The sequence below is a fragment of the Sarcophilus harrisii genome, chromosome 1 (genome assembly GCF_902635505.1).
Source record: "Sarcophilus harrisii chromosome 1, mSarHar1.11, whole genome shotgun sequence".
NCBI classification, from domain to species: Eukaryota; Metazoa; Chordata; class Mammalia; order Dasyuromorphia; family Dasyuridae; genus Sarcophilus; species Sarcophilus harrisii.
The window spans coordinates 59,325,561-59,340,552 of record NC_045426.1 but is presented as its reverse complement, the minus strand read 5'-3'; positions in this window follow the sequence as shown (position 1 = coordinate 59,340,552).

The following is a 14,992-nucleotide window of genomic DNA, read 5'->3' as shown; positions in this document are numbered from 1 at the left end:
GTCATTTTTTTCTTCATCTCATTTTCCTCCTTATCATAGTAGAGGTGTAGTGTACACTGTATTCCATAGGGATAATCCTTCATTTTCCCATTTCATAGGATTGAGGGAAGAGTTTCATAAATCTTAGTTGACCAAGTTTAGATTTATACAAAATTCTAAACTGTTGGAGTTGGGTGAAGGGAAGAGAGAATAACTGAGAGGATTGAGGGACTTAAATCCAACTAATACTGAAGGGGATTGTTAGTGACCAGGGAATAGGTAGGAAGGAACAAAATTAGAAAACATTGGCAATGGGTGGGTAAAAAGGATGTTGATTTTAGACAACACTACCATGGGAAGTACTGATCAGAGAGCAGTGGGTTTGTGTTTGAGAGTGAGAAATGGACAGCATCCATGAAGCACTAAAATGATGTCTCTTAGAAATAGCTGTTGGGGCATAGACCAATTGCTACATTAGGCTTACCTTCCCCCAAGAAAAATAAAATAAAACAAAACAAAATAAAAAACAACTTTAAGTGTATATAGACTCAACCTTGGTGAGAATGATCTTGAGTCCAAGAAAGAAATAACTCTGACCCCTTAAGGCACACTGCTTTCCCATGGGACCTTAAGAGACCTGACAAGAAACACAGTCCTGATGTAAGAAATGGAAGGACTATTGGACCCAGTAATCAGAAGGTCTGGGTTTCAGCACTGGAGCTGCCACTTAGCACCTGTGTAATTTTGGTCAAATCACTCAAACTCTGACTTCATTTCCTCATCAATAAAATAAATGGCTTGGATTATATAGTGCCTGCAGTACCATCCAGTAATAATGCAAGCCCCAAAGGTTTCAGATGGAGAAAACAGGCAATAGTCACTTACAAGAATATAATATTAAAGTCATCTCTCACCCACAAGCCCATAGAAGGAACTTGCAAAGTAGAAGCTGAGATCATTGGTAGTCAGCTTAACTGATACCTCCTATCATTGATTTCACTGATTGCTGATAATACTGCTGACTTGTTCTGTTAGGTTCCCACTGAAGGCCCAGGAGACAGCTCATGTTTGCAGACCAGTCTATGGTTTTATGTAGTTGCTATCTGCAAAATCTCCTAATAACTCACCCCACCCCCACTTCAGGCTCCAAACTCAACAGAAACCAAAGGCTATTAAAGGAAGAGGGAATCCTAGACTTTATCAATTTGTATCCTGGCTCCTGAAACCAGCACCTGTTATCTCCCAACACCAGCATTTGTCACTGGCTAATTCTTGGCTTTATTCTCCTGAAGGAACTATTTAGTAATGTTGAGAAGAAAATGAAGGTCGCCATCAGGTGATCTCATAGCGTGACATCACTGAGAGTTAACTTGACCCTCAATGACACTCTACATTGAATGACACGGAATGGAAAATGTTATGTTAGACCTGGATTCAGAAAGATTTGAATTCAAATTCTGCCTTAGACCCTTGCTAGCTTTATGACTGTGGACAAGCCATTAAAACTCTTTGTACCTCTATTTTCTCATCTATAAGAGTTCAAAATGACTTCAGACACTTAAGACTTAGTTGTGTGACCCTGAGAAAATCACAACTCTAATTGCCTCTCAAAAACAAAACAATAAAGACACTGACCAACTGACCAAGACAACAGAATGATTATGAAGGCCACGTGTTAGGACATTTAGAACAGTACTGATGGAAACTTTAACTGTTCAGATACCTGATGATTATCTCATTCTTGCTAAAAGAGTAGCTAATATAAATTTGATTCTTTACCTATAGCTTAATATCTCAGAAGGCAGATTAGGCTCTGAGAGAAGCTACTATTGTGGACTTAATTTTATGATCATCAAAGAGGAATTATTTGGTATTGTGAAAATAGGAACCTTGATAGAAAATTATTTAATTATCTTGGAGTTCATAATATGGAGGAAAAGAAATATTAGGTACAACCAAATAATTATCTCATCCTTTAGGAAAGCAAGTTTTTAAAAGTCATGAGAAAATGTGAATATGATTCTGTGATCTGAAGCTTTAAAAGGGCATTCAACTCATAATGGATAGGAGATTTAAAAAAGAAATGAAATTCTAACAAGACAATTCTGAATGAACCCAAGGAAGAAGAAAAAAAGGTAGGTAAAGAAATCATTGTAGATACATGGAGACTAATCCAGTGAGCTCAGAATTTTAAAATTACGCTTATGGTGAAGGGAGGGACAAATATTAATCTATAAAAAGAGTATCTGGACAAATAAATTTAGGAACTCTGATCAACACATTGAACAACCAGGCTTTCAGAGGAATCATGATGAAACATATTCCTACCTCCAAGTTAAAAAGGTGATGGACTCAGAATACAGGTTGAAACATGTTCTGTTTTGTTTTTTTTTTTAAACATGGCACACATGAGGATTTGTTTTGCTTGATTATGCATGTTTGTAAAGGGGGAAAAAAAGGACAAGAAGGGTCAGATTAATTATGCAATGAAAATGACTAAAGAATACTCAGTGAAATACCTGGCTGTATCTAGGGTTCTGTCCTTATTCGACATTTTTTCTGCTATTTCTTTGGCTTTAGCAAGCACTTAATAGAATGTTGAGTTTGAAAAATAAATGCCAAGAAAACTAATGCTTAAAATGAATGAATTTCATAAAGATGCTAAAAATAATGGCGGTGATTGTGGATAGGTTAAACTATGTATGAAGGAAGAATAAGGAAAAGGTAGATTCCTTGCTTGGACCAGATACTAGAGTGAAGGCAGAATTACTCAATTCTTTCAGCACTCAAACCTGAGATCCCTTATTTGAATACCTCATTTGCTCCTTTATTACTTGCCTTGTGTTAATCACAGATAGAATGTCAGCAAGAACTTGATCTCATGCAGTACCTTCTATCTTTTCCTCCAGTACTAACCACACTCAGGAGTGTGTTGATGTTAGCTCCTACTAATGTTTGAGAGGAGATTGTTAAATTTTCATTGTGAACATTTACACTACAGAAATTGGCAAAGGCTTCAAATCTGGGTTTGATTTATTGTTTTGTTGATTTGTCTAGACTTTAAAAAGTAAAGGAGAAAATTTTAGCAATGCAGATTCAACTTAAAAGGATGTTGAATATTGTATAATGATCAACTGTGACTGATTTAGCTCCTCTCAAATGCAATAATCCAAGACAATTCCAAAGGACTCAAAGAAAATGCTATCCACCTCCAGAGAAAGAACAGATAAGAATCTGAATTCAGATGGGAACATACTATTTTCACTTTATTATTTTTTGTAGATTTTTCCCCTTTTTGGTCTGTTTCTTCTTTTACAACATGACTAATATGAAAATCTGATTTACATGATTGCCTATATAAAATTGCTTATCTCTTGGGGAGGGCGGTGAGGGAGAGAGGGAGAAAATTTGAAACTCAAAATTTAAAAAAAAGAATGTCATAATTTGTCTTTTGATGAAACTGGAGGAAATAAAAGACAATATATTGAGAAAAATGATTTTAAAAACATTTGTAATATGTAGAATATACTCTATCTCTTTATTAATCTCCCCTGCTCCCCCCCCCCTCTAAAGTTGGTTGTTAAATAAATGACTTGTTGATTGAAAGATTTCCCAAGAAACAATAGGAGGAATAGAGACCTTAATATAAAAAAAAAGTCAGTTGTAGTAGTTGTAAAATTGGGTACTCTGCTTTACCCTAAATTCTTCATTTCATAAGTATCAACTTCTTATCCAACTGTTTACTTTGCTCAAGTCTAAGGCCACAAAAGAATAAAAAAAAAATCATTCTAGCTTTGAGTTCTACTACCCATCTTTTATTTTTCCCCAGGAAACTCACTTTTTCTCTCTCTATTTTGGGTAATCTGAATAGATCCGTTCTGACTAGGGACTCTTTTTTTTTTTCTCGAAGAATTATAGAATCTTAATATTGGGAGGGACCTCAAAAATCATCTAATCTAACTCTCTTCTCAAATAATGAATTCTTTCTATAAAATCCACTGCAGGTGATCAATCACCAGTGATGAGAAACTCATTATCACTTGTATAACTTAAACTTAAAGACATTTTTCTCGATGTTCAGCCAAAATCCATCTCTCAGTAAAGTTAAATCCTTGGTCAGCCACCAGTCTACCAATGTTAAAAGCATGTGCTCTTAGGTCAAGAGGGAAATTTAATTTGATTTAACAAACTAAGGACCTCCTACAAGTGTGGGTATTAATCATGGGTGATAACAGAAAAAAGTATGCATAATTCCTTATCATCATCGTTGTTACCATTATTATTGCCTTCAGGAACATAAACCTGATGGAGTGGGAGTACAGGTATGGTGAGAATATGCAAATAACCATAATATAAATTTAAAAATCTGCATATAGGTACAATTCCTGACCTTGCCCTACCCTAATCCTTCTCTGATAATTTATCTGGGTTTAAGCCCTTTCTCTACATCTATTTGGTTACTCTAGACAAGTTTCTAAATGAACAAAAAAATAATTAATATAAAAGCATTTATTAATTGATTACTTTGAGCCAAGGGTGGGCTGAGTTTTAGATATATCGAAAAGAAAAAAAAACAAACAAACCATTTCAATAGTAAAGCTAGTCCCTTGCCTCAAAATGGTTAACTCTAATAGCAGGAGACCATACATATAGAAGACTGGTAGCCAAGGAAGGACACTTTGGTGGGAAAGTTTCAAAGGTAATGAGTAGATTGACATACGCCTTCCAGGAACAATTCTGGAATTATTGGTTCCAGAACTGGATCAGGGGAGGGCAGACATTCCACAAGATAATTGTCTGGATTGTAAAGATGACCAGGGAATAGGAGATGAAGTGAAATATCCTGGGGGGGTCTCCTAAAACAGTGGTTCAGGTGAGGTCGTCATTGAACAGGAGATTCAGGATGGAAGTTTCAGAGATGAAAGGGTTACAATTGATTCATCTGTAAATGAAGATCAGAATACTTGCGCCCAGCGCACTACTGACCTCTCAAGCTTGTTATGAAGGAAGTGCTATATAAACACTGGCTCATCTGATCCACACCATAACCAGCCCTGATTCTAGAGGACAATGAGAAAGCATGTTCCCTATCTCTTGACAGAGGCGATGGACTCAGGGCATACTAGGAGATGAATTTTTGAATAGGGCTAATGAGGGAATTTGTTTTTTCTTGACTATATATATTTGTTACAAAGATTTTGTTGGTTTTTTTCCTTCCTTTTACCAATTGAGAGGGGAAGAAGGATGAAGAGCAAATAAAATTGTTAATTAAATTTAACTCAAAAAGTAAAGTGATCCATTTATCTTTGAAACTGTAGGAACTTTAGAGATCACATTGAAGTAGCTGTTGATATGGGACAGAGAAGTCTAGCTTAGGAGTCAAGAGGAGCTGGATTCAAATTCTGGCTCTGGGTAATTTACGTTCACCTCTGAAGGTCTCAGTATGTGAATTCAGAGGTCCCTGAGGTCCCTCCTGTCATCCTATGTACTATCCTTTATACCTGTTGAACCCCCACCCTTCTTTTAGAGTCCAACTAAATGCCTCCTCTCTGGAAAGCTTTCCTTGATCTTCCTTGCAGTTAACAACCCCCATCTCCCTCTTTAATGCACTTATCTTATCACGTTTTACACAGCCTTTGCATTGGTGTCCTATCCCTGTGCTAGACTCATTTCCATGAAGAAGTGGGACAGTGTGCTTCTTGGGAAGACTTTCTGTGTGGGATGTGCATGTACGTATGTCTGTAAGTCACTCTTTTCATTTTAATGTAGGATCAGAGTATAGGATACACTGCCAGTCCTGAGAGGTCTACCTTTGTACAGGCAAAGTCCTCTAGAGTTGGAGGGTCGTGGGAGTCGCCCAAGGCTAAGGAATGGCCCAGAGAATAGTAGGGTCCGAGATTTCCATGCTGGGGGCAGAAAGGGGCAGTCCCAAGAACCAGAACCTTCTGGTTCTTCCAAGATGACCTCTAACCCCATGACTCTGACCAGACATCACTCCAGGCGGAATTTCAGCTCTACGTGCAATGGGTGTGGGTGGTTGAGTGCCCTGAGCGTGGTTGGAGGTGGTGACAAAAGGGACTCTGACCTTAGCCAGACTAGCCCAGCTCCATCTAGCCCTACTCTGGCTAATTGAACAGTGACAGGTTCTGAGTTGAGAACAGGTTTTGGGAAGATTCCCACCAAGGGACAGAGGTAGTGGAACCACCTTGGCTATCTCCTCCCATCTCTGGCTGATGGGAAGAATAGGTAAGGCTGGGAACCAGGACTCTGGGATCCAAGCAAGGCACCTGATGTAGTAGAGAGAATAATTGATTTAGTCAGAAGACATAGGGTCTTGTACCAACTTGGTCACTGAAGTTATGTCACCCTGAGCAAGTCCCTTCCCCACTGGGAGCCTTAATTTCCTTATCTATCAGTTGAAGGAAAGTGATACTAGATGATAACCAAAGTCTCTCTTAGCTAAAACATGATAAGCTTTACAGACATGATAAAATGGAAGGAAATTAGAATTCTGGCTTCAGCTAGCCTGGATATGTTCCATCTTGTGGGAACATGCAGCTTGTTCAGCATCACCCTCTCTGGGCTACAGCTTCTCCATCTTAGAGATGAGGATAGTGATGTTCAGGGCAGGATACTCTGTCTGGCTGTGAGACCTCTGACCCTTGGTGGCTCTGGAGGGAACACGACATTTGTACTGCCCACCTCACCAGATGGGAGGATCCTGCTTCTTTAACCCTAAAGCTCTGTGGAAATCTGAGTTGCTATCACCCTCCATAAAATGAGTCGAATTTGAGGATCTCAGAAAAGAGTCATTAATCTTTTTAGTATCAGGAATCTCCCTGACATAAACCTATAAGCTCTTCCCCATTCTGTTTTTCAATGCATAAAATAAGAAACCTAGAATTACAAAGGACATCAGTTATCAAAATATTTTAAAAACAAGTTCACAGACCCCAAGTTGGGATCTAAGTCTTCAATGATTTCAGCTATGTAAATTAAGTCCCCAGAAGCCATGTGTTGTGAACTCAGCTCATTCTCTGACACTCCCAAGCTGGGCTTCCTGGACAGGTCACTCAATTTCTCAGCACCTGATGTTGCAGAGAGAGAGCTGATATAGAAGGAGAGCTAGTAGAAGGAGTTTTCTCATAAAATCAGACTTTAGGTTAAAAAAAAAAGGTATGTTTGAATTAATCCCCCGATTACTTTTTTAGATTGAATGATCTGGGGTAGTTATTGGGAAGTCTATTCTAAGGTTCAATGTGGGTAGAAAGCCAATCAGAAAGGTAGCTTGTGGCAGAGGAAGCTGGATTTGAATCCTTATTCAGCCATTTACAAATTGTATGACCAGGAACAAGTGATCTTGACACCACATGATATCTCTGAGTTTCAAACTTTCCTCATTTATAAAGTGGGATAATAATACTCTGTACTACCTACCTTATTAAAAGGTAGGGAGGAAAGTTAGTGGTTAATCGATCACAATGCATATTTCTTACAATCTAAGTTCCTTGGCAGCAAAATCTGTCTCTCTTTTTGGTCTTTGCATTCCCAGGATCTAGCATGGAACCAAGTTTTGTCCTAAATGCCATTTACAAAAGCACCAAAAAACAACTGCTAGCTATTCCTCCTTTTAAGTTAGCAATCCTTTTTGTCTCTGTGATCTGTGCATTGCCACTAACTCCTCATGGGAACCTGTCAACGTTAAAGAGCAACCCGTGAAATGAATGAATGAATGAAACATTTAATAAGCACCTACTGTGTGTCATATAACAAACACTAGGCTAAGCATTAAAGATACAAATGGAAAAGTCAAGCAATCTCTGCTCGCAAGAGTTTTGATTCTATTTAGGATCCATTGACAAAAGCTAGAGTAAATCTAGAGCAAGACATTAAATATAAAAAGATCTATTTCAAGCTGAGAAACAACTAAGTCTCACTATAAAAATTCACATTCATCAAGGAAATGTAATCATGCTGCAAATTAGAGCCAGGAGTGTTATGTTAAATCAGTAAAGTGAGATATACAAAATCATTGCCAAATTTCAATTCTTGTTATAGTTACAAACATTTGGAAATTTTTTAAAAGTTAGTATTGTATTAATTATTAATTACTAAATAAGGTAACTCCACCTTTTTCACATTATTTAACCTTGGGGAAAAAAGTTTTTATTCTAATGAGAAGACAACATATTTAAAGATTTTCAGCTACAAGTCCAATAGAAAGATCCCATGGTTCCTAGCAATATTACTAGCACTTTACATGAACATATGTGTGTATATACACAAACATACATACATACATATATATGAAGCAACACACACATTACACATTTTCTTCTCTGATCCCCCAAGCTAAGTGTGATCTCTTCATCCTCAAATTTTTCTTCCTTTGGCACTTTCCTTTTACTATGCCTTTTATCTTAATTACTTGTACACACAAATTTTGTCTACTATTGGATTGTTAAACTCCTGAAAAATCTGTCACTTCTCCCTGAACAAAATTTCTTGCAACCAAACCTTCTGCTCCCCTAACAGTAACAGTCTTTGGTCTTCCTGCTTTCTGCCTGTCCCTTCTCCAATGCATCCTTCACATAGCCAATAAATTGATATCTCCACTACACAGATATCTATGTTCACCACCATAGCTTAAAAGTTTTCAGTGTGCTCTCTGTCTCTGTCTCTGTCTCTCTCTCTTTCTGTCTCTGTGTCTCTCTCTCTGTCTCTCTCTTTCTCTCCCCTATTTGGAATTGTAAACCTTTTCCAATCTAACTATTATTTAAATATCTTAACTATTAATCAAACAGAGAGGACCCTCCAATTGCATTAGTGGAGAAAGTATTTTTCCCCATTAAATTCACATTATTACCATTCCATTAACTCTATAATGCTGCCATCTTGGCTTATTAGCTGTTCCCTGCACACAATATTTTATCACCTACCTTTGGACTTTTATACAAGTTTTTATCCTATATTGTGAATGTTCTTCTTCTTTATCTTGGCCTCTTGGAACTCTGAGATTTAAGAATCAACTAAGTGCTTCCTTCTACAATTCCCCACTCCCCTTTGCCCATTGTTAATGCTCTCCTGCCAAAGTTACTTTCTATTTATTTTTATATTTTAAATTTGATTTCTTTGTATACATTTCCCCTTTTTTAGATTGGAAGCCCCTTGAGAGTAAGAGACTTTTACTTTTGTTTTTGTATTTACCTGTGTATATACCATAGCACCTTTTGTATAGTAGATGCTTAATAAATATTTATCAAATTAAATTGTGGAATTGAATGTTCTCTGATCTTTTTCATACTCTTCAGTATTTCAATACTGTGATTTTGTGAGAACTGAGTCATTTACTCATTCTCCATAGCTGAAGGAGCAATGAAGCTGAGTTTTACTCCCAGCTTCAGATGCTTTCCTTTCATCTCACCTTTTTAGTGAAAATCTTCTATAGCTGCAGGAGAAAGTAGAAATTCCTGATGCTGACATTCAAGGTCTACTTGCATGTTGGCCACATGGAACTGCTCTCCATTTCTTGTTCCTGTCTTGTACTTTTCAGTTTGGATAACTGTTTACCCTAGTCCCATGGCTGGATTCAAATGCGTAGTCCATATTTCTCTCCTTTTCCCCCCATGAGTTAAAATTCTTGAAGTGAGTGTGTGTGTGTGTGTGTGTGAACTCTGACACTCACTTCTCCAAAGTTCTCTCAAGCTGAGTATGATCTCTTCCTTCTCAAATGCCTCTTGGTCCTTTGCCTGGCACTTTCCTTTGCATTTTATCTCATTCTCCTTTTTATCTTAATTACTTGTACACACATTTTTTTTCCTCCACTATTGGATTGTTAAACTCTTCAAAAATTTGTCACTTCTCCCTGAACCAAATCTTTTGCATCCAGATCTTCCACTCCCTTAATAGGGACAGTCTCTCAATTAGTCTCCTCGACTTCTGACTATCTTTGCTCTAATGCATCCTCCACATAGCTGACAAATGGATATTTCCACAACAGACATCTGACCAAGTTCACCACCATAGCTCAAAAGTCTTCAATGCTATCTCTAGGATAAAATACCAACTCTTAACCTGGATACTTACATTAAAAAAAAAGTTTTCTCTAAGTCTTTTGCTTTTATATAATAGTTCTAAGCAGACATTATGTTCCTCTTAGTTCCCCCCAAACATTTCCTTGTTTTTAAGAAAAACAGTTAAGCAGACATTGAAAAATACAGACATTGAAAATACATTTGACAATATGGTCTGGAAAAGGATCTTTTAAATCAAGACTTCTTAAACTTTTTCCATTGGAGATCCCTTTTTGTCAGAGAAATTTTGATGAGACCCAGTTATATAGATATATAAGATTTACAAATCAAACGTTCATCAAATCATAAAGAAATTTATTTTAAAACAATTCTTTGACGTGCATATGCTTTTGCCATTTATTAAAGATGAAAGCATACTAACAAGATGGATAAGCTTGTTTATTTTTACATAAAATGAAATGTTGGTGGAATATTTAATACCTTTTACTGTTGTCACATATTTCTGATCCCCTACATTCAGAAGCTGTGCTTTAAGTCTCCAGTAAAGGGAGGATGGTTCCTACTGGCATTTGAAGTCCACCTACTTTTTCAGCCTTATTTCACAAAATTCCCTTTCATGGGCTCTGTCCTAGTCAAATAGGACAGTTCCCTGTAGATGGCTGCCATTTTCAAAGTGCTTTCTCATGCCTTTGCACAAGGGGATTCCCATATCTGAAATGCCCTCCCTTCTCACCTCCACCAAGTAAAATCCCTGTCTTTCTTCAAAATCAAGTTTTCAGGCACCAGTCTCTTACCAAGAACGAGATTTTTCCTGATCTCTCAACCTCAAATTAGTAGCTAACATGCTCTTCCTAGAACTTACTTTGTATTCTTATGGGTATTATATCCCCACCAATAAAATGTAAGCTCCTTGAAGAAAAACTGCTTAATTTTGTCTTTATGCCCTCACTTCCTAGCACAGTGTCTGGTACAGAAAAGGTGGCTAATAGAGTTTGTTGAATGGAATTGAATGAAGTCTAAATGAAAGAGAATAAAATCTAAATCAGACTCTCTTAATTCTAGTGCCTTTCCTCTCCAGATTATCTCCAATTTGACCTTTAGGTAGCTCATTTGTACTTAGTTACTTGTATGTAGTGTCCTTTATTACCCTGTGAGATCCTTAGAGCAGGGATAGTTTTTTCTCCTTCTTAATACAGTGATTGGCACATAGTAGGTGCTTAATGCTAGTTGACTTGTTGACAAAATCTTGATTTAAGATATGTATGCATGCATCTAGCCAGTAGAAGGTAAACTCTCAGAAGGTAGAGACTGCTTCATTTCCCTCCCCCCTCAGAAACACCAGGACCTAGCACCATAGCTAGCACATAGTAGGCACTTCATAAAAGGCTTATTGGCTGACTGCCTTTTAAAAAGTCTGTAGAATTGAATTGAAACAAGACCTAGAGGCTTAGAATGTAGATTCATGGAAGAATTGAATACCTCTAGTGATTCTAAACCCACCTTAAGGAATGGGAAAGACTTGATTTGTGGTAGCTGGAGGTCTATACTTCTCACGTTAGAAACAAAGGGTTTTTAAGTGCTAAAGGGGTAATTAAGTGCTAAATTAGCAAACTCAGTAGTGCAACAAATGGTAAATATGAATCAGTTAACTTCTCTGAGACGAGGAGTAAGAGAGACTAGATTTTGTCGGAGGCGCTTTTTAGCTCTCAATGTTGGAAGCCTTTGCCACGAGGTAGGTGGTACAGATATAATTATATATAATCAGCTGAATTTTGGTCAAATTCAGGCTTCTTTCATACTCATAGGAGTGAGACTGAATGAAGTCTGAGCTTCTGGTGAGGATTAAGAAAGCACAGTAGGTGGGGATGGGGAGGACAGAAACTGTATAAACCAGACAGAGGCAGAATATGGTGAATGTGTGTGTGTTTGTGTGTGTGTGTCTGTGTGGTAGGGGGATGGAACCAGAAAGATTCTAGTCTATGTGGAAGTCTATTTAGGGTTATTTAGTATAGATAAGATTGGGAATAAATAGGGAGGCAATAAGGATCTTCGATTCAGGTCTTCAAGAGATGTTAGAGATTAGACTTCCGTTTTCCCATTTTACAACTGAGAAAACTGAGTCTCAGGCAGGTTATGTGGTCCAAGGTCAGAAGGATTAGTCTAAGTTTAAACCAAGCATCTTTAAGTCCCAATGCAGTACTTTTTCCTCCCCTGCTTTATACCCGATCAGCCTACCATCCTCCTTCAGCCAGTTCTCTCCCTCTGAGATGTGAGGGCTATGGAAGTAGAGGAAGACATTAAGACTGAGTTACACATTGTTGGTTATGTCTGGTTTCCTCTCCCCTGCTGATTTTCTCTTTTCTTTTGTTTCCCCCCTACTCTCATCCTTCTCCTATTTTCCCTTGTTTTTTTCCTCTCATAATCAGCACGTTTCTAGGAGAACCTTAGCTCTCAGTGCAGCTGCTTCCTTTAACAAATGAGGAAACTGAGGCAGAAGACGCAACTGAATTAGTGGCTTAGTAGGTTTTCCAAACCTCCGCTTTCTCTCCTATGTTCCCTTAAAGGATCTCATTTTCTTCGTATTCCTGTTAAGTGGTAGAACACTATGGACATGGCAGGGGCTTAATTGTTTACTGGATGGAATCCAAAGAGGAGGAAGAGGATGGCAGTGATTTATTGATGACTCAGACTCTGGGGGAAGGGTGAGCGAGGGCCCCGGTGAATCCCCCAGCCCCTTTTTTGGTCCTCCAGGTTCGGAGCCCCTCCGATCCAGTGCTGGGAGCCAGTCTCCTCTCCCTGAGGATTACCCAGGCTTCCCTTTTTTTCTGTATCCTCCACCAGCTGGAGCCTGAACCCAGTGGCCTGCTAGGCCAGCCCAGGCGGGGTGGGAAGACTGTCGGCCTTACATATATGCAAGACAGACCGGGGCACCCCCAGGCCAGGCCCTCCACCCCAATCTGGCTCCAGCCTTTACTTCCAGAGTCATTCACCTGTAATTCTCCCTTCAAAAGGGTCTTTGAGCCTTGGTTACCAAAACAATGGGGCTCCCTCCCTCTCCACCCCCCATCCTTTACCCCCACTCCGGTAACAACCCAGTCTGGCTTGGGTGTGTCCCAGACTTCCAGTCTCGGGTCAGTCACCTCTCCTTCAATTGAATTTAGAGTATGTATTGGGGCCTACTGTGTGTCTTGCCTTGTGGGAAGAGACCAGGGGAGTGGCTATAATGGGGTTCCTGCCTTGGGGTGCTTATTCTCTCCCTAGCAAGGCTAATCCAATTCAATTTAATTCAATCCCAGTCACAGCTAGCTTGCAGGGAGAGTTTTAAGGTCTGCCCAGCATTTTACACGTGTTAATTGTTTCATCTCACCTTGGCGACTGTCCGAGAGGTAGGTGCTATTATTATTCCCATTTTATGGAGGAGGACTCTTGAGGCTGAGGGGGGAGAGATCTAAAAATGTACCCAGCTAGGAAATATCCAACTGTTATCAGCAGCGCACCAACTTTGTACCGGGCTGGTGGCGTGTTAGACAGCAGAACTTGGGGAATACAGGAGCCCTGCCCTCTGAGAGCTTATTTTTCCACCGGGGAGATAACGTATTCCGAACCTGAGTAAGTAAAATAAAAACTATTTACAAAACAAATGCAAAATTGGCCTTGCAATAATTCCCCAGGGGGAGGGGATTCCTGCAATCTGGAAAGAACTCGAGCAGGAGGCCAGAGCTCTAAGAAGTCGTGGGGAAGGAGGGCATTGCAGGCAGCAGGAACTGCCTGTGCAAAAGAGTGGAGGCTGGGAAGGAATCTTAAGTCTGGCTGTCCAGAGAGTGGGCTCCGTGCCAGATCCAGGTCCTCTGAGGCTTAAATTGTTCTTTCCTTACAACACTCCAGTGATGGAGGCATCTGCAGACACTGCAGACACCATCTAAGCTCTTGCTATTAGGAGTATTCCTGTGGGCTGGATTTTCGAGGGTGGGGGCTTAACATAAAGACAGACACCCTGATAACCTTGAGAAAAATGTTGACCTGCAGGGAGAGGAAGCAAGTTCAAATCCTGTTTCTGACTCTTGGATGATATTGAGAAAGTTCTCAGTTTTCACATCTGTGAAATGGGAAAATTGGGCTAGGTGACTTTTAAGCACTCTTTCTTAGCAATCTTAGCAAGTGAGGGATGGGGGGGGGGGGTGGGGAGAAGAGGGGGAAGGTAAGTTTGTGTGGGTGGACAGGTATTTATTATCAGGTTATCACTTAGGAGACTGAGTTTCCCAAACCAAAAATCGAGACTTGAAGGCAGGTGAGACCTTTTAGTTTGCAAAACCTCATTAAAAGCATTTTCATTTCTTGAAATTGGAGTTCTTCAGGAAAGGTGTGGGTGGTCAGAGATATTGGGAGCCTTCTCAGATTTTCTCTTAGCCTTTCTCCTCAAGGACTCTGAAGCCTCAGTTCAGTTTGAACTCCCCCATCCTTGGGGAAAAAAGGGGATCCCTGGGTTGCAGAGGGGTGGGGGGAGGGGCTATGAGGTAGCTTGTGGGATGAGGGCAGCTTGGGTGGGCAACATCAGGGGAGGGGCTTACGAAGAGGGTTGGAAGGGGGAGGGTTTGTGAGGGAAGTCCTTCAAGGAGAAGGTCTGGGAGGATCGTGGAGAGGGTGGGGCTTCAAGGTGGGAGCCAAAGAGGGGAGGTGATCTTGGGAGTGGGTGGGGCAGGGACTAGGACAAAGGCTGGCCGCTCTGTGGCCGGAGCCAGTCAGTCTGCTCCTTAATGGGTAGAGAGCCTGGTGGCTGGCCTGTAGCTCAGTTGGGGTGGGGGCCCCGCTTTGTTCCTACCTACTCCCTTCCTCTCTGGCCTGCCCCAGGGAGGAGCCGGGATCTGGCAGGCCCAGTGGAATTCTGGCTCTGAAGGTTTGCTGGGCCCCCTCCTCTGGTCAGTTCTGGCCTGAATCCTGCCTCACACCCAAAGCATTCTCCACTCCCCTACTCCATCTCT